This window comes from Aedes albopictus, chromosome 2 (genome assembly GCF_035046485.1).
Source record: "Aedes albopictus strain Foshan chromosome 2, AalbF5, whole genome shotgun sequence".
Classification (NCBI taxonomy): domain Eukaryota; kingdom Metazoa; phylum Arthropoda; class Insecta; order Diptera; family Culicidae; genus Aedes; species Aedes albopictus.
The window spans coordinates 38350313-38375250 of NC_085137.1; the positions used below are offsets into that span (position 1 = coordinate 38350313).

The 24938-nt window shown below is 39.3% G+C and overlaps 1 protein-coding gene across 1 annotated transcript in view; it reads right to left on the minus strand.

Annotated features, from left to right (window-relative positions):
- The window catches only part of LOC109421249 (centaurin-gamma-1A), a 560936-nt gene that overhangs the window by 65200 nt on the left and 470798 nt on the right, over positions 1-24938 (minus strand). The gene's annotated exons all lie outside the window — the stretch shown is intronic.

A 24938-nucleotide genomic window follows, 5' to 3' on the forward strand; every position in this document is an offset into this window, starting at 1 on the left:
GGACTTCGGTGATCTGAGCGTCTTGTACGGACGGGGAGAGGTGATCTATGAAGTGAAAAGTCGTTACATACGTACACGGTCGGATGGGTTGTCGCCAGTCGTAAAACAATCAACAGGATCGTAAAGCTATAAAACAGCTGGATCTCGATGCGGTGACGGCTGAGACTCTGTCAGTTTGTTGGGCGACCGAACCCATTTGAGGTTAGCTGTTAGCACTCCGGTGTATGAACCGTTTTTGGTCAATAGGTTTTATGACCTTATTAATTTTAAGCGGGCGAGTTTGGCAGTGTTGAAGCTACCTAAATAGCTTGTTGGTCGTAATTGTTGTACAAAAGCCATGGGCGGATGTAGAAATTGTTTAAATTATAGTACCCTTTCAAAGTTGGGGGAATCTTTTTTTTTTTTAAATTGATTTCCGAAAAAAAAGAAAAAAAAAACAAATTTTTAAAAACAGGAAATGTTAGACTTCAAAATATAAAGCTGGAATTATTGGAATGTGTACATTGTACAATTGGATTGTTTTTACGCACCACTAGTTTATATATATGTTAATATTCTTATAAGTTTTTTATTACATTCATTTCATGGTCTCGAAACCAAGAAATCTACGTATTTTTTTCAATATTTTTTTAGAAACAAATTCAGAATAGTCGGCATAACATATTAAAAAAATCAGAAATGCATGTACGTTGGTGTTTGGAATATGACTTGTTTTCTAATTGAGAGCCATGTAGTTTAATAATAGCTACTCCGAAATTGTCTTATATCGCAAATCCTTATAAAACGATGCATTGTATCATTACATGTGGATGTATTATACCAAATATTTTGAACTATCTGACAAAGATACAAAAACATCTGACTTGGTCCCAAAACCATTAAATCCTAAAACCAAATTAATATATTTATACATTCACTACACCACAACACACTAAAGCCCATTAAACGTATTTTTAAACAGTTTTAAACAACTGTTCCAAAAGTCAAGATTTCTGAAGTTTTTAATTTTTGAAAATTTCTGGTCTTTTGACCACCCACTTAAGAAAAATATGGAATAAGAAACGTAATAAATGTGTTCATTCATAAATAAATAGTTGAAGAATTATTTACTTTGTTCTATGTCAATTAATGAAATAAAAAAAAATATCAAAAAATTAAAAAAATATTAAAAAAATAAAAATGAATATTTTTCAATCTTATGTTAAAACATAAAAAAACTTAAAGTTTACATTTTTATTGCACCTAAAATACTAACGTGCTTTCTACGTATTTCTACTGAAAAATACAATCTATTCACGAATCCTGGAAGATTTTACAAGAATTTTCTGTATAAAATGCTGAGGAATTCATCAGTATAGTTGTGCAGATTCTAAATGCTGGGAATTCAAGAAATTTTACAGGAAATGTTCGAGAAATATAATAAGAAATCATCCTAAACAATGGTCAAATGATTGAATCAAGCATAAGAAACATTACAATTTTTTTGCTAAAACCCTCCAGACAAAATGTTCAGAAATTGCAAAGTGTTCAGGATTTTTACCAAATAATTTACTGTAATCGCTATTGAGAGTTTCTCTAGGAAGTCTCAAAATATTTCCTGACTATTTTCTACTGTTCAATTTATACTCTAGGATGGCTTTCCAGTCTTGAAATATCTTTTAAATTCGGTAAAAATGGAAAATTTTGTAATTTTGTCTAACTGATTTAAAAAATAATCTTTAAGAGTCCCAGAAGAAGTCCCAAACGGACCGAAACGTCGGACAAGATAAAATGGCAGTATTTTTTATTTTTGTCAAGACCCTAAAGCCATTCCCTTAGAGTAAAAATATTTCCTCAAGTAGTTTTTCCCATCAATTCCTGTACATTTTTAGAATACACCGCCAGTTAAACAATAATAATTTATCACCTACTGCAGAATGTTGTTTGTAATAGAGAGAATAATATAGGAAAAAAAACAGCGCTAGTCATTTAAGTCAGTCTACAAAAGAAGTATGATTTCTATTATCCATCTCAGGAAAAAAAGCTCTAAATAATTGAAAATATATACTGTGACCCAGAATTGTGACTTTGGTTAGAATATTATGAAAATAGCAGGTTTTTAGTGACTGACCCGAAAATAGTGACCAAGATACTAAAAAGCGACTCGCTACAAGGTCCGTAATATAAATACAATTCCTAAGGGAACCAACGTATTTTGGCGTAACACAATCTCTTTTGAACACTTTAATTTATTTTTATTTTTGCGCGTAGCTGCGTCCAAAATTGGTTCCCCTATATTCTTAAACATATTAATAATTAATAGATCTCAGTTAATCGAAATCCGAATGACCAAGGAATTGTCGAACATTCTTTACCGTGAAATGTTTCTGGAATTATCTACTTTTTTGTAATTTGTTGATTTTTTTTTTAATTTTCTCAAATCTTCTGAAGTTTTCTTAAATTTTCTGAATTTTTTTGAAACTTTCTAATTTTCCGAAATTTTCTGGAATTTTCTGAAATTTTCTGAAACTTTCTGAAATTTTCTGAATTTTTTTGAAATTTTTTGAAATTTTCTGAAACTTTCTGAAATTATCAGAAATTTTCTGAATTTTTCTAAATTTTTCTGAAATTTTCTGAAATATTCTGATTTTTAGATATTTTCTGAATTTTTCTGAAGTTTGTTGAAATTTCCTGAAATTTTCTTAACTTTTTTGAAATTTTCTAAAATTGTCAGTTTTCTAAATTTTTGAATTTTTCTGAAATTTCTTGAACACTAAACAGATTAAACAACTGGATATGCCATGATTGTCCGATTATTGAAATCTTTCATGAAGTTGCGAATGAAATATTCCAAGATTGCCTTGATGTTCGCAACGTTTAATCAGGATAATATTTAATCAGCGGTTTATTACTGATTACTGAATGCTTTCAATGTGATTAGGCATACATTTAAACATTAAGCACAATGTGGCTGGTTGATTGATGTTCATTTCATGCCCTCTTTTTGCACAGGAACAGGCTTCTGCTTTTAGTCGATTTCCAAAAGTGCTTGGATGCAGGATTCAATTGAGAAATTGTTGATTCTCAATTAAGGGCTGAAAGTCTCTCAAATAAAGATAAATCAATCAATCAATCAATTGATTCTCAATTTATTTTCCTTCTAAAGATCTTGATTGTAATCTCATTAGGAAAACTCAACTCCCAACTACTTGTTCCAATAGTGAAACTATTGATAAACAATCAAAATACTATTGATTTACAATTTAAAAAATTGTTGATTTCGAAAAATTTGACCAATTTGCAATAATTTTTGTTCAAGCACATTTCTTGGTATTGAAATAGTTGTTCAAAGTCGTGAGAAGGAAAGGGTTGAATCCACTTCTGAAAACAACCATAAACTCCCATATGCGGGTTGACTCATATCAGGGTCACTACCGTCCGTCCGACCACACCGACCGGTGACAAAGGTTGTTGATGTACTGTTTATTGGACGAACCAAAATAAAATTGCAACGTGATCGTCCGGCGCTGATCGCTTGCGGTCGAAGGAAATATTACGGGCAATAAAGCTATAAACAGCAAACCCATCGCATCGTGGCGTCAACGGTGACTTCATGTTTATTCACCCCTATACCTACTGCTGGTGTAGTGCAACATCTCAAAACTCGGTTCAAACGAAAGGTTGAAGGACGGTGATGATGATGGCACCAACAACCGCCACTCTACGAACATGAACATGATGGTGAAACAACAGAGTTGGAAAAGCTAATTCTCGTGGAAGAGATCCTTCCACTCAAGAGAGCTTTTACAATTTACCTAAAAGCAATAGTAAATCCATAAAGTTTCCACAACCCAGCCAGTCAAGTCAGTCACTCAGCCAGTCGGTGGAAGAGCAAATGAACTGAAAAGCCACATAAAAGGAACGCGTCAAATTTCACGACCTTGCTTACCTCCATCTCTCGAGGGACCCATCGCGGCTGTTATGGTAGTACATCGTCTTCTACTATAGGTTTCAGTATGGGGTGCGACAAATTTTCCGCGCACGAATCTGCTAGAACCATTCAAAGTCTGCTTATGAAATTAGCAATTTTAGCAAAGACGTCGTCGTTTTGCATCTTCGCTGTCGCGCGCGAAATCGACCTCCAGAGCACAGTCAGTCACAGTGCTGTGTCAGTGGAGCAATTATCTGAGACGCTTGCTATAGTGCTCTCCAAGTGGCAGTTAGTATAGCTGCTGGTTGTGGAATTGCTACTTTGTCTTCGGTATAAAAACCTGGCATCATATGTCACGAAATGGCACGTAAGTGGTTTAAGATGCGAATAATTGATTAGCCTCGGTCGTCGGTAGCATTGAAGTCAATAACGGTTTTGGAGTAGTGAAAAATGGTGGATTAAGCAATATTAAGAATACTTCGAGAATAGCAGGGTGAAATTTGTTTGAGATCGATTACATGTGCTATTTGTCATAATTTATTCAGATTTTCTACAACATGTGGACATGATTATTTCAAAAGCATTCCACTGCTCTAGCCGGCAAAATTTCCGATTTGTCTAATCAGTTCGGTTCTGCATAAAGACTCGAAAAAAGTGAGACACACAAAATAATGCGCGCACTCACAATTTGATTTCACGCGCAAAAATAGCTGATTTTTTTAACCAGGAATAGGGTAATTCGCCAATTGTTGAACGGTTAGTACCGGCATTTTGGTTTTCGTTTGTTTTTCCGTGCATAATTCCACTTTAGTTGAAAAATATCCAGTGAACGTCTAGATCTACTTATCCCTTATACTGCCCATTGAATTTGTATTCCCTTAAATTCCATTTTCTAAGAGAAAATAGAACATTTGTATGGGAAATCTGTAACCCAAATGTTGAACGCTTCCTTAAGCTAGCTCATCCTAATGTTGGACGGTTCTCGCCAATTGTTGAACGGTTGAAGCTTTGCTCGTAATTGATGACGTATAACCCAACATCAACCTATCATTCACCTGTTTTTATTTTGGCCACAAAACCAACATAGACCCAACAGTTATCCGATGTGAGTCCAACAGTGGTCCAACATTTGATAAAATTTGACCCGACTTTAACCCGACATCCGATATTTTTTCACTTTGGCGGATTTTTTTCCAGGTTTGTCGTGTTTTGTGCCCAGCTAGTCCGAGCTAGTGACAATTCATTTAAATGACAAGTAAACGCACATTGGAAGAGAGCTCTAGTGGACTGAAACCATTTTAAACATGACTAGATGCAAAAATGGCAGAGAAGATTTGATTAGAAGCGAAAACAATAGAAGAAAAGTACGCCTTTAAAAGCCCCTGAAACTCTCCTAGAAACCCATGGGACCCACTCAACACCCAAGAACACTCATGGGACGACCCTGAAATCCCTTGAAAACTCATGGGTTGCTCCTGAGCCTCCTGGAACGCCTTAAAATACTCCTGGGAGCCCCTTAACACTCTGAATTCCTCTTGAACACCTCTGGAACGCCCTTGAAACCCATTGAAAACCACTGGAATCTTTCTAGCATGTTATGTGTAGTTAATACCGTTTTTTTATTTAAATCGGTTTAGTATTGGCGCAGATATTGTCGATACAATAAAATTACAATTTTTGAAACTTTGGGCATCCATTTTAGGCTATAACTTTGCTGTCAGCTCATCAAAACGTCTGAAAATTTGACTGTAAGTTTTCCAAGCAAGGCTTAACAAGTGGCGAAAATTTCATTATAATCAATTCAGTACTCTTTTTTACCAATAAAAAAAACTATTTGTTTTTAATTATTGTGCTGTATTTTGACTGCATAACTGGCAACACCGTCCCGATTTTCATGAAACTATGACAGTGTAAATTTGTTGTGTTAAACTATTTTCAGTAAAAAATCCAACCATTTTGGTGGAATACTTTCAAAGTTTTAACAGTTTGAATTCCACTGTACCAAATACCAATATTGTGAAATAGTGCTACATATATGGCTATAGTAAAAGTTTGCCGTAGTGCCTTTGGCAACCGTCACTTTTTATGAAAATGATTAGAATAATTATGATATTCGTCGTTGTATTCGTGATATCATGACTGGTAGTCGTGATATTGTGAAGTATGAAGTGGAATATCGTAAGTTTTCATGACCTTTTTGCATTGATTCGGAAACGAATTTTCCCGTGTGGACTTCTGGCAACGATGACCACTTTAACAAATGTACACATGTACCCTTTCCAAAGAGACTCGTTAAAGATGTTGATCTGGCTCGGCATATTCCAAAACTTCCGATTGTTGTCCACGTAATCCTTGAATCGATGATCCATAGTCTTAGTCAATTTTAAAGCGAAAAGACGTATTTGTTGTTATGGATAGAACTTTTTCGGATGAATAATGGTTTGATAATTTTCGGCTTATTGTCTTGAAAATTTCGTTGACCATCTGCTCATAATGGCCAACGTTTCGGTTCGGCTATTTACCCATCTTCAGGGCCTAGAATAATGTTTTAAATTTATCAACATCAAACATAGAAAGTTTTGAGAAAATTAAATATTTTCGAGTCTAGTAGGCTGGATGCTGGGTCATTAGGCCGAAGGTCATTAGGCCGAAGGTCATTAGGCCGAATGGTCATTAGGCCGAATGGTCATTAGGCCGAATGGTCATTAGGCCGAATGGTCATCAGGACGAATTGAAAGTTGTTTTTACTTTTTCCAACAATTTTTGCCAAAAACTAGTTTAACAATGAAACTAGAAAGAATAGCCTATGTTTCAAAGAAGGAAAAATTTATGAATCGAATATCAGCAATTTCAGCGCTAAAAACTATTTTAGCAATGATACTAGAAAGAACAGCCTATATTTAAAAGAAGGAAAAATTCATGGGTAAAATATCAGTAGATTCAGCATCAATAAAGTATCTTCGTGCCTGTCACACGATACACACATGCAAAATGGTCATTTGCAGAGGAAGCTCTCAGTTAATAACTGTGAAAGTGTTCATAGAACACTAAGCTGAGAAGCAGGCTTTGTCTCAGTGGGGACGTAACGGCAAGAAGAAGACCCAATGACCATTCGGCCTTATGACCATTCGGCCTAATGACCATTCGGCCTAATGACCATTCGGCCTAATGACCTTCGGCCGAATGGCCTTCGGCCTAATGACCTTCGGCCGAATGGCCTGACACCAGTAGGCTGGGCCATCCGGTTAAGTGGTTTTGAGGATTCCCATAATTTTGTTAATTTTGTTCCGAATATCAGGAACCCTAGTCATTACTGCTTCAAACCAGTGAACATCGAAAAAAATATTAGGAATACCAATCCAGATTTCCTTGTTTCAAGATCATTTTCGGTCAGAACCAAACTAAAACCTATCATTTCCAACAAGGTATGAAATGTAGGTAATAAGTAGCAAAGTTTTTCCCTTAATAAAATATTCTCTTCCATAGTTGGAAGCAGTTAGGACTAGCGCTCATTTGGTAGAACGTTCACCGTAACGTAACACTAAAAAATCTACCCATGTTACAAACTCCGTTAAAAATCGAGCATATTTCAAAAACCCACCACCCCTCCCCCGCAAACATTCATACATCAGTGCGGGTCGCCTGACACCTTGGATTGGGGTTCCCTGTTTGGTGCACTTTACGGGGTTATTCCGACGTAATACTCTCTGGTGTTTGTTTTTAGACCAGGAATATTAGATGGCAAATCAGTAGGTGTTTGGCTTTTCTTATGTCCTTGGTTGCTGCAGCATCCTGTTTCGCCGCTGTATCGGGTAATCGTTACACGATACGTGATCTCGGGTCAGCAGATTTTTTTTCTTCTGTCCGTATAATGGGAGCACGATCAATTAAGTTCGTCACTACTCCAAGCTTTTGGACCATGTGATGAAATGGGAAGCAGTCTGCCAGATGATATCGGCTTCGGGAAAACTGTTAAATCAGCCAGGATAAGGCTAAGCGATTTCTTTCCGTTAAAATCATTGATATGATTGGAACAGGTAAGCTTCGGGTCACAGTTGGTGATTGGAAGCAGGCCCATGAGATTGACGTTTATGCGCTCTTTACGTTTGTTCACCTACCAAACTATAAGATCGATATCAAGGAGAAGGTCTCCGGTGAGTTACGTACTGGCGAGGCGATCACAGGCTGTTATCGTTTCAATGACCATATCTACCTCATGTTCTTGCTTTTGTTTGCTGTTCAACATGCGAGGATGGATAGAGCCATGTGGACGGATACATACAACGCAAAAAAAATCAATGCAACGGCGTTCATGACTGATATGAAAGCTGCTCCGGTCGCTGCATAGCGGAATATCTACTCATCTTTGTCCCTCGACGATCAGGATTCTGATTCTGAAAGCTAGGTTTTGAAGGATCCCTATCTTTTAAGGGTGTATCGAAGAAACGGATCAGACTTCAAGGATCTGCCAGAAACTCAGCATTAGTCTAGTAGTTACCCCAGAAAACATAGCTCAAGCTTGTATGGAAAAATCACATGTCAAAAAGTTCGATGGGACCCCATCTCATTTCGTTCTATATGACGCAACGATGCTCTGGTTAAAATTTCAGCTCAATCCGTTAACATTTGGGCGGTGCTAAACTCATTTGAAGTTTGTATGGGAGTTTATATGGGAAAATATCGTTTTAGCATATTTCTCTTAAAGGGTTCTAATTGTTCTTTAACCACGTAATCGGTTCTATAGAGTTATAGCCCAGGATATACCGAAAAACTTTGTCGAAGACCGAAACGTGATCAGACCCTTGCGAAAAAAGATATAGCCTAGACAGTACGTACCCATTCAATGAGATTTTATTGCTATTGTTATTCCTTTACATGTTGAATGTTAAGCACCGCCAGATGGTCTTCGGATGACTTTGCCATCTTCGACAAAGATTTTTAGTAGATATAAGACTATAGTTCTATATATTCGGTTATGTGATTTAAGTAAAAATAGTGCCCCTTGCGAGAAAAATGCAAAAAACGATGTTTTCCCATATAAACTCCCATACAAACTTCAAACAAGTTTAGCACCGCCCAAATGTTAACGGATTTAGCTGAAAATTTGACCAGAGCATCGTGGCGTCATATAGAACGAAATGAGAAGGGGGCCCATCGAACTTTTTGACATGTTGTATTTTGAGCCACGCTACTCTTCATGTGCACCAACATGCTTGCCAATCTGGAGAGCCCACTGTGACTGTTACACAGAGTATCATGATATCCGGAAAGCATTCACTCGAAATGGTTTTTGGAGGACCTTGAATATTCCTAAATGTCTTAAAAGTCACTCAATTGATTACTGAAAATCCACATCTAGTGCATCTTAAAAATTTTCCAAGACCCAAGAGCACAGGAATTATATGTTTTGGAAAGCTTTAGAAATCATTTCAATTCCAATTATTGGGGTCTTGCAAAAGGGAAGGTTATACTATTTTCGCCTCTCCAGACCAAGTCCACCTGAATTGAAATGCCCAAGTGATTCCAAAATGTTTGGTGCCCAGTACGATCGAAACTATAACTAAAAAAAAATGAACATCAAGAAAAACCTTAAATTTTTGCTTCTTTAAGAGCGGTTTCAAAAACCTCAATCTTCTGGATATTTTGTTGTTCCTAAACTAGTGTTGTAAGGAGCAATAATCTCTCTTTAAGCTTTAGGCGTTTTTACAGGCCCATTTTCAGGAGCTGTTTAAAACCTTTTTTTTCCTTTTTTTTATTTATTCTTGGAGTAGGGAAAAGCCCGTGGGAGTGACGTTCCTGTTACAATTCGAACCTCTTCTCCCATAGGCATAAAACCTACTCTTCTTTTCATATATTTCAAAAAAGTACAAAGTATTTACACTTCCAGTGAGAAGTTATTCTCTTTAAAGGAAGTGTAATTAAATTAAATAACAGAACATTTACAACTTATTGGCTAATATTAGTATATCACGTACAATAATCGCTTTAATTCATCATAATAATTCATTCATTCATTCATAATAATTGTGGTACGCTCATGAGGTAGTGCCCTCTTCCAGCGGATCTTTTACTATTTTGCCCACCTGTTCAAAATTGGAGGATAACGTGCCTATGAAGTCTGATACTTCGGGTCACCGTTGTGAATTGGTAACAGGCAAACAGGTTGTGGTATTTGAGCTGTTTAGGTCGGAGTGTCATGTTTGCCTATCGAACCAATTTGTTGGAACTTAGGGTATATGTACCATTCCTTGGCCTAATTTGCAAGCCGCCTTGACAATTTTGACCATAACTCATGAATAAATAGCACTAGAAATAATATGTTGACCCTATTACGCACTCTAAGCAATGCATGTTTCACCAATTGGAAGTAAACTAACATAAATATTCAAGATTTTACTTAATTACGTTGAAAAGATTCGATACGATGGTATGCAACGTTGGTCTATGGTACACAAATTGGCCTATTAGTGGATACAACGTTGGCCTATTGCTTTCCAAGTGCTAGAACCACTTATTATCTCATTTTTTATAATTTCTGCTGGAGTATTATCACTGTTTGTTCACCAATCTTACTTTCAAATTACATTTTAGGAGCCAAATTTTCAAAAAACTAAAAATAAATCACTTAAACTAAAGTTCTTTCTTAATTTTGTAACAAGAACAACACAACCCTATTATTGTCTTATATTTTTAAAGTCAACGCACACAAAATGTTTCTTCCTGTTCGTTCTTTCTGGTTCTTACGTAAGCAATGTTGTTGACGTCACTTTATCGGTGGTGTTGACATCACTTTACTGATGGGCCAAGATTTGTGTACATAGTGAAAAAAATGTCCTCAATATTCGGCCCACAGTTAATTTGTAAAATAATTATTATTCGTTGAAAACAAATATACACGTTCAAAATAGCGTCTTTGACCGTCGCATCAAATGTTCAGTTATTGAAAAGTCAACTCGAAATGTTCCAAAATCATGCCATTTATGATCACGTGTAAGACTACCCACTAAGCCGAAGAATCATGGCGTCTACAAAAGCTAAGCAAAGTGACATTTTCATTTAATTTTAATGTTCCAAAGTGCTAAAATTGAAACAAAATGTTACAGTTGTTTGGCGCATAGCTTTTCCGATATCCAGTTATGCGTTTTTGTTTGAGTTTTTGGTTTACGTTAAGATAGGCCGAACGAGGGGACCATGCCAACGAAGCATCCCGATACCCTTAGGAGAAGACCTTTTAGTTGCGATCATAGATAACTATGGTCGCCTTGACAATCTTTCTATGCTTTTTCCTATTAAGTTACTAAACTACAGGCAATTTCAGACAGTGTCGCGTGGGGGGAAAGATTTAGGTACACGAAATCTAATCAGTTTTGTGTGATCATCTGGCGATCGTAGTTTTTGTTTCTATGGATTCAATGAACATTTATCTATCAACATCGAGTCAAGTACGTGACACTGAAGACGATCTTACAGTTGAGGTCGAAATACGTATCTGTCAAAGGATGCAAATTCTTAGTGGGATTAAAAGGAACAGTTCATTCATTTATTTAGTTAACATCAAATTCATGATAATACTGAATCAACAATTTGCCGCCATAATACTCGATTTGCAGCTGCAGCTCTCCAACGTCGGTCACGCCCAACACTCGCCAGATCACGGTCCACCTGGTCCGCCCATCGTGCTCTCTGCGCTCCACGCCTTCTTGTACCAACCGGATGGTTAGCAAACACCAACTTTGCAGGGTTGTTGTCCGGCATTCTTGCAACATGCCCTGCCCACCGTATCCGTCCAGCTTTAGCCACTTTCAGGATGTTGGGTTCACCGTAGAGTGCAGCGAGCTCGTGGTTCATCCTTCTCCGCCACACACCGTTCTCCTGCACGCCGCCGAAGATCGTCCTTAGCACCCGTCGCTCGAAAACTCCGAGTGCTTGCATGTCCTCCTCGAGCATCGTCCACGTCTCGTGCCCGTAGAGAACCACCGTTCTTATTAACGTCTTGTACATGGTACATTTGGTGCGGGGGTGAATCTTTTTTGACCGCAGTTTCTTCTGGAGCCCATAATAGGCACGACTTCCACTGATGATGCGCCTTCGTATTTCACGGCTCACGTTATTGTCAGCCGTTAGCAAGGAACCGAGGTAGACGAATTCTTCTACCACCTCGAAAGTATCCCCGTCTATCGTAACATTGCTGCCAAGGCTTGTCCTGTCTCGCTCAGTCCCACCTACCAGCATGTACTTTGTCTTAGCCGCATTCACCACCAGTCCGACCTTTGCTGCTTCACGTTTCAGGCGGGTGTACTGTTCTGCCACCGTTCCAAATGTCCTAGCAATAATATCCATGTCATCCGCAAAACATACAAATTGGCTGGATTTCGTGAAGATTGTACCCCGGCTGTTGAGCCCGGCTCGTCGCATAACACCTTCCAGGGCGATGTTGAATAGTAGGCAGGAAAGTCCATCACCTTGTCGTAGTCCCCGTCGAGATTCAAATGAACTGGATAGTTCACCCGAAATCCTTACGCTGTTCTGCACACCGTCCATCGTTGCTCTTATCAGTTTAGTCAGCTTCCCGGGAAAGCTGTTCTCGTCCATAATTTTCCATAGCTCTGTGCGGTCGATACTGTCGTATGCCGCTTTGAAGTCGATGAACAGGTGATGCGTTGGGACCTGGTATTCACGGCATTTCTGGAGGATTTGCCGTACGGTGAAGATCTGGTCCGTTGTCGACCGGCCGTCGATGAAACCGGCTTGGTAACTTCCCACGAACTCATTTAGTTTAGGTGAAAGACGACGGAAGATGATCTGGGATAGCACTTTGTAGGCGGCATTCAAAACGGTGATCGCTCGAAAGTTCTCACACATTAACTTGACGCCTTTCTTGTGGATGGGACAGATTATCCCTTCCTTCCACTCCTCCGGTAGCTGTTCGGTTTCCCAGATCTTGACTACTAACTGGTGCAGACAGGTGGCCAACTTTTCCGGGCCCATCTTGATGAGTTCCGCTGCGATACCATCCTTACCAGCCGCTTTGTTGTTTTTGAGCTGGTGGATGGCATCCTTAACTTCCCTCAGCGTGGGAGTTGGTTCGTTCCCGTCCTCTGCTGCACCAACATAGTCATTTCCTCCGCTGCCTTGGTCCTCCGTGCCTACATTCTCTTCGCCATTCAGGTGCTCGTCGAAGTGCTGCTTCCACCTTTCGATCACCTCACGTTTGTCCGTCAGGAGGCTCCCGTCCTTATCCCTGCAGATTTCGGCTTGCGGCACGTAGCCTTTGCGGGATGCGTTGAGCTTCTGGTAGAACTTGCGTGTTTCCTGTGAACGGCACAGCAGTTCCATTTCCTCGCACTCCGCTTCTTCCAGGCGGCGCTTTTTCTCCCGGAAGAGACGGGTCTGCTGCTTCCGCTTCTGTCTGTATCGCTCCACATTCTGTCGGGTTCCATGCTGCAGCATTACCGCCCGCGCTGCATCCTTCTCCTCCAGAACCGCTCTGCACCCCTCGTCGAACCAATCGTTTCGTCGACTCCGTTCTACGTACCCGATAGTGCTCTCAGCTGCGTTGTTGATGGCTGCTTTGATTGTACTCCAGCAGTCCTCTAGAGGGGCCACATCGAGCACACCCTCGTCCGGCAACGCTGCCTCGAGATTCTGCGCGTATGCGGTGGCGACATTCGGTTGCTTCAGTCGCTCTAGATCGTACCGGGGCGGCCGCCGGTAATGTACGTTGTTAATAACGGAGAGTTTTGGGCGCAGTTTAACCATCACCAGGTAGTGATCGGAGTCGATATTAGCGCCACGATAGGTCCTGACGTCGATAATGTCGGAGAAGTGCCGTCCATCAATCAGAACGTGGTCGATTTGCGATTCCGTTTGTTGTGGTGATCTCCAGGTGTAACGATAAGGGAGGCTGTGCTGGAAGAAGGTGCTACGAATGGCCATGTTCTTGGAGGCGGCGAAATCGATGAGGCGTAGGCCATTTTCGTTCGTCAGCTGGTGGGCGCTGAACTTTCCAATCGTCGGTCTGAATTCCTCCTCCTGGCCTACCTGAGCGTTTAGATCCCCTATGATGATCTTGACGTCGTGGTTTGGGCAGCGGTCGTACTCGCGTTCGAGCTGCGCGTAAAATGCGTCTTTGTCATCATCAGTGCTTCCGGAGTGAGGGCTGTGCACGTTTATTATGCGGAATTGAATAAATAATGTTGAAGAATCGGCCCTTGATCCTCAACCTGCACATTCTTTCGTCGATCGGCCACCAACCGATCACGCGCCTCTGCATGTCGCCCATCACTATAAAAGCTGTTCCCAGCTCACGTGTGTTGCCGCAACTCTGGTAGATGGTATGATTACCTCTAAACGTTCGCACCATAGATCCTGTCCAACACACCTCCTGCAGCGCTACGATTCCGAACCCGCGGTCCTTCAGTATATCGGCGAGTATGCGGGTGCTCCCGATGAAGTTGAGAGATCTGCAGTTCCACGTACCGAGCTTCCAATCGCAAGTCCCTTTTCGTCGCTGTGGTCGTCGGAACAGTACTTAACCCGATTTTCTGTTTACTTATTATTTTAAGGCTTTTTTAATTCAGTAACAAAAACAATAGATTTTTAATATTTTAAAAACTAAATGCTTTTTTGTTTCTAAACCTTTATAGTCTGTTTTTGATTCAATCTAAATTGCATAATGATACCATATCGATTGTTGCGGTTCACAACAATACACATCGTATTTCAATGATAAGAACCTTCTAGGTACATTAACATTATCAGCGTTCTGTTAATGGTAATGGTTTAATAATCTTCATAGTTTAAATTGACTGTTATGGTTGGCTTAGGTCTGAGTCTCCACACTTCTTTGAGCAATAATACAATATTTGGAAATATTGGACAAGTAAGCTTAAATACTTATCTTGTTCTAGGTGAATGTTGATTTAACAATTGCTAAGGACCTTACATGCTAACAAATTTATGTCAAGTTAGTTATCAAAAGATTCCAAAATAGACCATAGTCGATGCATGCGTCCGTGATTTCAATTACAGACCTTGCTAATTTGAAAACAACATTTTGGAACAAATATGTTTTCGATCAATTTCGTTCGCTTCGCAAACATCTCAATTACGAAAAATTCACAACACTTGGTCATAAACAGGAAATCTAACACCGAAGAAGGTCACATCGCATCAACTATACATAGTGCAAACTGCTACACCTGATATTCATACCACAAGTGTAAGTAATGTGGAAAGGTTTAAAGCATGGGTTTTCCAACAATGGTCACGATCGCCGTGTTCGCAAGTTTGGCATTGCTCCTTTCGCTTGGCGTAGCAGCGGCACCTGATCAAAATAGAGGCCAGGAAGGTGAGTTGTGGTGAAAACCATTTTCCAAGCAATTCTTGATGATCTACATTGAACCACTTTTCTCTGTGTAGTATGCTCTGGAAGGTACGAAATTTTCACGCAGTGTGGCTCTGCTTGCCCGAAAACATGCTACGGCAACAATGATCGGAACTGCGTTCAGATATGTGTACCGGGGTGTGTCTGCCAGCGTGGGTACATCCGCAATCAACGCTGGCAATGCGTGAACCCCAATCAATGCAGACGGCAAGGATCGGGAGGATCGGGACATAATGGAGGTAGTGGAGGTGGTGGTGGTGGTAGACCTTTTTACGATGATTTCGTTCCCGATGGTGCTCGTGTAGCAGATGCAACTCCAGCAGCTCCGGTAGCTCCGGCAGCTCCCCATGCAGACGTGAAGAATTGATCGATGGATAATGGGTGATCATGATCATATGAAGTGTTGACATGTCATATCATGTTTAGTCATGAACAATTGCATCGTATGTTTTTGTTTGTGAGAAAACTATTTAGCTATAGTGTAATTACCGTGGACAGAGTTTTGTTTGAAATACAGTATTTCTATCAGCGTTTCACCGTTTGGTGAGCTCGTTCCATTTATATGTTTGTTTGGAATATTTCAGTTGTTTTATCGAGACACAAACTATGTAATGATAGAATAACACGAAATTGCTCTACTTTCCACAATTGTGACAAGCATTTCGAATAACTTCCAAAACTGTACTCTTCCTTATACCAACCAACGGTCGTCCAATTTTACAAACTCTAGAATCACCCGTGTGTATCGCGAGCATGCCTTCCCTTACGGGATCGCGATGTTTTCAAAATCTTTCCACTCTATTATTTTCAATTACCTCCGGCTTGAACCGTGCAATACGCAGGGTAAAAAGGGAAGTCTTAGCCCACCACCATACGGTACGGACGTATACGTTGAACGATCATCAACGCCTTTGTTTAATATACTTTTCAGCATTCCATGGGGGATTTGCCCCGCAACTCCCGTTCCAGTTGTGTAATCGCCAGTCAAAGAGGAGAACCGTTCGTTGTGAATCTTGAATCGAGCTGTAAATCGATCGATTCCACCAGCGCAGGTACGTAGGTACATAAGATCGCGATGACCTTCAGTGTGGACGAGTTCGGACGTTTAGTGTTCACAGATTTACGACACTCCGCGCGTCTTCAACAATTCCCCGCTGAACAAGATCATTAAATTCAACTGGTTCGGTTGACTCGGTCGACCGGCGACGTCGTCACCTATACAGACAATTACGATCGCGACTTTTTGATCGTTGTTGATCGTTTTTGAATTGATGTCTCGCGCGGTTCGAACACGCGCGCGCGGTGTTCGACATTTTTCCATTTTAGTATTTTTAGAGTGTTGTCAGATTTGGAACCTAAATTCGCTTTCGTTCAGCACGTGGTGGTCGCGATCACTACTGCCCTAGTGGGCGAGAGCGACGATGACGTAAGGAGGCTCGAAACCCTTCAAAACAGAGTTTCGAGTTTCGATCGCTGCGCAGCGCTGAGGCGGTTTGTATTCAGCGTGAGTGTAGAAAAACTAATTTGTTTATCCGCCCATTTGACGAACGTGGTAATTTATGAGCGCGGGCGCGAGGGCGTTGGACGCGTAGCAGCAGCAGCAGCAGCAGCACGTGATTCACGTTCGGTGTCCGCTCGCTTAACGCACGCATTCAGCGCCGGGGGATTAGAGGTTGCCAACCTTGTCGTATCAACGCCAAAAATCAGCTGCGGGCGTGATCACCACCAGAGTGGGACCAAGTCCACTCTGCGAGGGCGATGAGGGCGTGAGAGAGTGTCACCCTGTCAAGTGGATATGCAGTTAAAGCGATCTCTCTCGATGGTATTCAGATACGGGTTGAAGCCAAGGGAATGTGGTCGGTTTAGAGGTGAGACTTTCAGCGAGAAGTAATTGGTGGAAATTAAGGGTAATTTGATGTTTTCAGAGAGCTTGATCGCCAGGTGGAAGAACTAGGTACTGGTGATAGGGAGAAAGTAACTAAGTACTATTAATTCGATGTTCACAGGTCGCTTTAATTTGGAAAAAGTTTATACAACGCTTTGGTGAAAGGATGTCACCCCGGAGCAAGGGATTGTAAATTGGCACTGAACGGGTTTAATCTATCCCAAAAGCTGGACAGAGCTGTTTTTCGTAGGTTTTTAGACTACAGGTATACCTCGATTTAGTGAACCCTCGATTTTATGTTCATTTTTGCCTTTCTCGTACACTAAGACCAAGCCCACCCATGGGCTTAATACTACACACGCAACAGCACGTCGTTAACGATTTTTAATTTCGTTATCAACCCATTTTCGCACCGGTCGTTCGTTTCCATGTGAGTAAAATAATGATCGGTCGCCTTTGCGCACCGGTGGTCTCTATTCTCTCCGTATCATCGGTTTTTTTGCACTTCTGTAAATCATCGCAATATTTTGTGTATTTCTATGGGGTTATTGCAAATCTTATTCAGTATAATAATTTGTGCTCATATTATGAAAGATGGGGTTTTGGATAAGACTGAAAACTGTTAGTAAAAATTGAATTCAAATAAATAATTCCCTTGGAGATTTGTACCAGTTTTGGTGCGTTTAAAGATATCATTTTCTCAATAATTTATGATTGTATTTAATCCCGGAATTCAAGCAATCTTTTTTTAAATTGTATGTTTGTTGCTTACTGTATGACTTGTAGGTTGAATTTTTATCTAAAATAATATCCATCTCTTCAATATTCGTGTTGCCTTTCTCGCAAGAAATTTATCTGAATTTGAGATTATTAGCATCTTTTTTAATAATTAGGTTTATTGAATAATTACATCCCTTGCATTTCCAACACATTTATAACGTAGTTGTCTCCTTTACAACTTCGCGTAGGTCAAGATTCTTGAATCCTGGTCATAGTAGAAGCTGTCTTCTAACAGTCTGCGATAAGTTTGCGCAACCTTTTTTCATTACGTGTATTTTAACATCAGCTAATTCTATACTCAGTCACAACCTTTTAGTTACAAAGCATCACTCGCAAATCTTAATATATATTGCAATCTTTTGGATGCTGGTATATAAACATATTTTGTTGGAAGCAGATTCTATGCGCTTGAAGTAGACTGCGTATTTGTCAAAGTACATAATGAGCCCACTCTCCTTTTTGACACTTCATACAACAATTGTTGAATTTTAACATCCAACGCCTTGCTTTTTCTATAACGAGGAACCTACAATATGGCAGTCCTGCACACCGCCTATTTTAATTAGTGAAACTTGGCAGCTCGACTACTTTTTTGAAGATTTTTATCGGTATGATTTAGTTTTTACAAAAAGAAATAACTGTAGTGTTTCTATGATATCTGAGTTGAGTTAGGTACAGTCAATGCATCTTTGAAAAATCATAACTACTCTTATCTAATCTCATACATACGCGGAATCACCCTGGAAAGCGATCGTGTTACTTTTCTTGTCAATTCTGATGCTTGCAGCATATCAGAGATATGACACATGCATCAAAGCGGCCTGGTCTACTGCGTTGTATTTACGCGCAAAGATGATTCTTCGAAGTACTTGGAGTACAGAATATTTTATTTCGGCAAGGTACTTCTCGAATTTACAGGGGAGGAAGGATGCGTGGACGGTGAAGTTACCCATTTCGCACACTTTCTTCCTAATGTCTCGTTTATTTAATTTATATTTTTAAATGTATATTTAATAAACCACCCACTGACGACCACCATTTTCAAAAACAGCAATCAAACCAAAGCCCTTTTGCCTTTTTGAAATATAGGGGAACTGGGGGTAAGACGCCCACGTTAAGCAAGAGTCCAATTTGACCCACGAAACACTTCATAATACACACTTTTTTGGCACTGACATGAAGCACCAACATGTTTCCTTTCAAATGGAAGAAACCATAAACCAGTTTTATGTTTTACTACTGAAAAATTCAAATTTGAAAAAAAGTTTGATTTTCAGATTTTTAGTTTCAATGCGGGGTAAGACGCGCCACTAGCCACAGTTAACGCCAGGATGCCAAATTGTGGACATATTCTTGCGCGCCTGGTTTATTGTCAACTGTTATTGTGCGTGAATGGTATACAGTCATTGCATAATTATGGATCACCTGTAATTATGGGTCAATTCCATTTAAACGTCAAAGTGAGCTGTTTTATCAATAATTACTACAAAATGACACCTGGATGTGTGATTAGTGAACTTATTCATAGTAAAAATGTGCTGTTGCTTGGTTTCAACTTGTGTTCTACATAATTTATGCCAGAATTTGGATCTAAAAGGCTATTTAAATGTAAATAACCAGGGGTGGGCATTTTACCCCACACATGCCTCAGAAGTTTGGACCCTTGTAAAAAAGTTATAAGGGCCAAGTTCGATACTTTTTCCGCTTGGTACACAAACAATGGGAGTGTGCAAAACAGTTTATGGGGATAGCGAGAAAAAAAATCTTTTAAATAATGTAAAAAAGTGCAACAATTTGACAGGCTAAAATTACATCAAAAGTAACCAAAATCTTTTTTTGAAGTTTTTGTACAATTTTTTTAGTAAAAATATGTAAACTCAAATGTAAACAAGCACTTTTATTCTTATTTTAATGATTGCAGTTGAAAAAAGTACTGAAAATAAAGTGGTTTGCCTAAAACAAGGGTGGCGCAACTTGCCCCCTATGGGCGTTATGGCCGCAGTTCCCCTACACGATAAAACGAAACGCGAGGCACAGCTCTTTCAAAGCCGAGGATCTCAGCCCGGAAAGTGAAGAAAGAAAACCTTGTGGCCACTTATTACCGTCAAATAGTTTCTTTTCGGGTTAGAAAATACGTACATCTTCTCACCGGAATCTGCGTCGGATGACGATAATTTTGAAACTTGTCGGAACGGACTTCGCGAGTTATTTATTTGGACATTTTTCTAAATGTGCGAAACTAAGCTTTACTTGCTGCGTAGAAAACCCGGCTCAAACATGTACGTGTTAAAACAGCAAAACTTACTGAATCACTATACATTTTTTCAAATATTAGTTTCGAAACGATCGGCCGAATCAAAAACTAAAGGTGCGATTATGAGCAATCGTAACTATTTTTATAAGAAAATCAATATATTTTCGATATGCATGATCCTAAAATTGGCGAAGAAGCGAAAACTTTATTCATAACATACTTAAGCAAAGCTTGTAAATTTAAACCTATTATTTTTCTGCGTTTGTATTCACAATTCTATGTCAGACAATTTGTTGTGTTATTCGTGTAACGATCTATGATATTGATTGGTTGAAAATTTCAAATATTTGATGCAAACTAAAATAAATTCCTACCTATACAAAACAAGAAAATCATTCTCTAGAAACTATATACCTGGCAACAAATCCATACTCATGTTCTTTCGTCTCCTCTTTACGCTACCCTGAGAGCTAAACGCGAGAGAGCGCACGAGCCTACGGATAGAGACCGTACTTTGCGTGTCTCTATATTTTAAGCCCTGCTACGAACCGTACGTAAACTTTTCGCTTTCGAGCCCTACTTAGCAGCGACCGGTGCAGTTCGCTTCTTTGTTCGGGGCTCTACTTAACGTTAAAACGCTTGATTGAGCCCATGAGTGGGCTTGGTCTAAGTGTACTGGAAAGGCTATATGTTCACTCCAAAAATGACTTTTTGATAGAAGGCCCGGAGGGTCAAATCACATATACCAATCGACTCAGCTCGACGAATTGAGGTGATGTCTGTGTGTGTGTATGTGTGTGTGTATGTGTGTGCGTGTGTGTGTGTGTCTGTATGTGTGTGTACAAAAAAACTCACATCACTTTTTGGTAGTAAACCTCATCCGATTTCAATGACCGACGGTTCATTCGACGCGAAATCTGGTCCCATTGTTTCCTATTGGAAATGATTCGGATCGGTTCAGCCGTTCCGGAGATATGGCCATTTAGGTGTTCCGGAACGGTACCCCATTAAGGGACCAGATATGAAAATGTGTCAAACCTATGCATGCGACACGGCATTTTCGATAACCTGATGAGCGGTAAGCAGAAAAATAGTCTAAGACCACATCTGAACCAGTAGTGTTCCGGAACCGGTTCCGGGTGTCCCGCCGGAAGTGGCAAATATCAAAGTGAACCAAACCCATGCATGAGACACATCAAACCACGGCATTTTCGATAACCTGATGAGCGGTAAGCAGGAAAATAGTCTCAGACCATATCTGAACCGGTAGTGTTCCCGAACCGGTACTGGGCGTCCCACTGGAGGTGGCCAAATATACAATTGTACCAAACCCATGCAAGCGACACATCAAACCACGGCATTTTAGATGACGTGATGGACAATGAGCAGGAAAACCATCTCAGTCCATATCTGAACCGGTAGTGTTCCGGAACCGGTTCTAGTCGTCCCGCTGGAAGTGGCCAAATACAAGTGAACCAAACCCATGCATGCGACACATCAAACCACGGCATTTTCGATAACCTGATGCGCGGTAAGCAGGAAAATAGTCTCAGATCATATCTGAACCGGTAGTGTTCCGAAACCGGTTCTAGGTTATGAATGTTAATATTAGTGTATTATTGCATGTTGCATTGAATACGACACACAGATGAGCCACATAGCTCTTATTATGGAAGAAGACAGGAATAACAAAAGCCGAACCGTCTCCCGAAGCCGCTATCGTGGTGAAGTGCATTCGTTTGACATTTTTGTTTCGAACAGTAGTTTGATTGCTTGTGTTGCGAATGTCGGAGACAAAGGAGGCCGAATATCGACGAAAAGGTTCAAATGACTGTGATCTCTAACAAGACTGATCACGACTTATCGACAACCTGATGGAAAAATAGGGTCAGATCACATTAGATTCCCGGTAGTGTTGCGGGTTCAGCTGTGGCTTCGAAAGTTGTTAGAAGTAAAAGTGAAGCAAACCCATTCATGCGATATATCAAATCGCGGTGATTAGGTAAAGGTGAATAAATAGCAATAAAATATTCTCAGACCATAATTGGGACAACCGGTAGCGTCATGGTCCATGACTCATGGAATCAGATCCGGCTATCCCACCGGAAATTACCAAATATAAAAATGAACCAAACCCATACATACGACACATCGGATCGCAAATTTTTTGATAATCTAATGAACGGTTAGCAAGAAAATAGCCATAGATCACATTAGAGACTAGCTGTTGTGTAGCAGAACCAACGTTCATGTGAAAAATTAAATCGTGGCTTTGTTTAATGGCCTGATAAACATTAGGTATGAACAACGGTGACGAATAGGTCTAAGTTCTCATATATGAGAACAAAATATAGACAAAACTAAAGCGATCTCAGCAAATCGTACCATTTCAGATTCCAAAGGTGTAAATTTATAGCAGGATGGGTCAACGTTGAATGGAAAAATAAGAATTTGATCGCGTCAACAGAAGATGGTGGCTGTTTTAAGGAACCCTGAGCTCTAAAACTATGTAAAATAAGTGTATTTGGTATGGGAAATATGTTCGGAGTCCACCAGAGTATCCAAGATAGCGGTCCAAAGTCCAAGATAATGGCCCAGTATTCAAGTTAGTGCCTATTTTATAGGATTTTTTATTCTTGCATTATGGGCATATTTTGTATGAAAAAATGTCCAGAATTCAAAATTTGTAATCAGAAAACCCAAGCTGTGCGCTGTTTCACAAGGTCTGCAATATGACTATAGTTTGAATATTGGACGCAGTGGCTTAATTTCCCCAACAGGGGAGGAAAAAAAATAGCTTGAATGGGGAAGAATGCCGGTCTTCGTCCAAAACTGGTAACCAGAAAATCATAAACGACATGCCAAGATTCAATACGGCGACTATTTTATGTAATTTTAGGTGCAGAGTCCAAAAATGAATACCAGAACATCCAAGATGGTGTCTCAATATTCAAGATGGCTGTTAGTTTAGTTGGGGTAGATAGCCGGAGTCATAAAATGATGACCGGAAAATCTAAAATGACGTTTCCAAATTTTGCGGCTTCATGACACTTGTTTCTTTTGAGTTTTGGATCGTTGTCTTATATTTTCCGAATATTGGATGTTATGCTATAAAAAATGTATCCATATTGAGTAGATTTAGAAAGCAGTTTTCATTTTGTATTTATGTCAATGTCATCAACATGTCGCTCGAGTTTTGTTGAAAGGATATTTTAAAGCACGAGAAAGGCACCATCACCGCTAGGTGGATTAATTAGGGTTTTTAAAAGTAATTCTACGAGGAGTTTCCAAAGGAATCCTTGAAACAAATTCTTTAAGAATCCCTTGAAGATGTTTTCAGGAATTCGTGAAAGATTTTTTAAATGATTCGAGCAGAGGAGAATATCAAATTAATATCTACGAAATAACATAACCTGTTTTTATATCTTGGTTTGTTATCATTATCTTATCAAAGCATTACTTCTTCAAAACATCTTTTGTTGGGCAATCTTATTTTGTTATGAGCACAGTATTGGTATACATTCAATAAATAACATTTAAATTATATCTGTTGTTGTAATACAAATTTAGTTATTATTGAACTATAGAGTGTGCATAAATATTTAATCATCAATACCAAAACGATAACAAGTTATGAAATCAAGACTACATAATTAGATTTAAGTTGCTTTTAGCATTCCGTGATGGGGAGCTTATGCATAATGTCTCATCTGTTCACCTTCCTCTTCTCTCTGGCCTTACCAGACTGATAGTATACCAGCTTCTCAGCTTAATGTTTTAGTGTTATAAATAGTAGAGTCAACATTGATCAGCGGAGTTGAGCGACCTATATCCAAAAGAACATGATTTCACGATTGCAACGACGTCAACGAGCCATTTTACAAGATGTTTTCGATCAGTTGGTAAAATTCCAGGAGGAACTTATTGAAAGGTTTGTTAGAAAAATACGATAAACTTCAGACTAGTATTTTGGGGAAATTCAAAAAATTTGGTCGTTTATTGCGGAGGGGGGGGGGGGGGCACTTTATTTCCCTCGTAGCATTTACCATATCTCATATTGAACATAAGGTACATTAATATATTTTAGGTATATTATAATCATAACTAATTTTGTTTTTAAATTATTATCAATAACATCAAGTTCAAAGTTTGTTATTGAAATATTTTTATATTCATTATTATTAAGTTGTTATTGAAACCAACAAAACATGTTATCAAATTGGTATTCCAGGAACATTTTTTTGTTATGATTTTTGTTATTTTGCCGCTTATGACAGACAAGTTTATAACATAATATATTATGTTAATAACATGAGAATAACTGATTCCATTGCTCAGTTATTTTGCCAAAATAACGCATTTTGTTATGGAGTTCTTATTTCCTTCTGCTCGGGCGAACCCTAGGGAGGATTTCAGCAAGGGTCCATAAAAGAATTATCGAAAAATCTGTCGAAGTTTTTTCAAAGTAATTCTTGGAAAAGTTTGTAAAGATATCTCTGGAAGAGAATCTGTAGATATTTCTGAAGAAATTATTAGTCGAATTTATAATAAAAGCTATGGGAGATTTCCTGAAAGTATTCCTCGAAAAAAGTGTAAAGGAACTAGGAAATTGTCAATAGGAATCTCTGCAGAAAATTCTCAAATGAATCTCATTTTATTAAAGAGTCCCTAGAGAAATTTCTAAAGACATCCCAAGAAGATTTTCTGACAGAAATTCAGATCT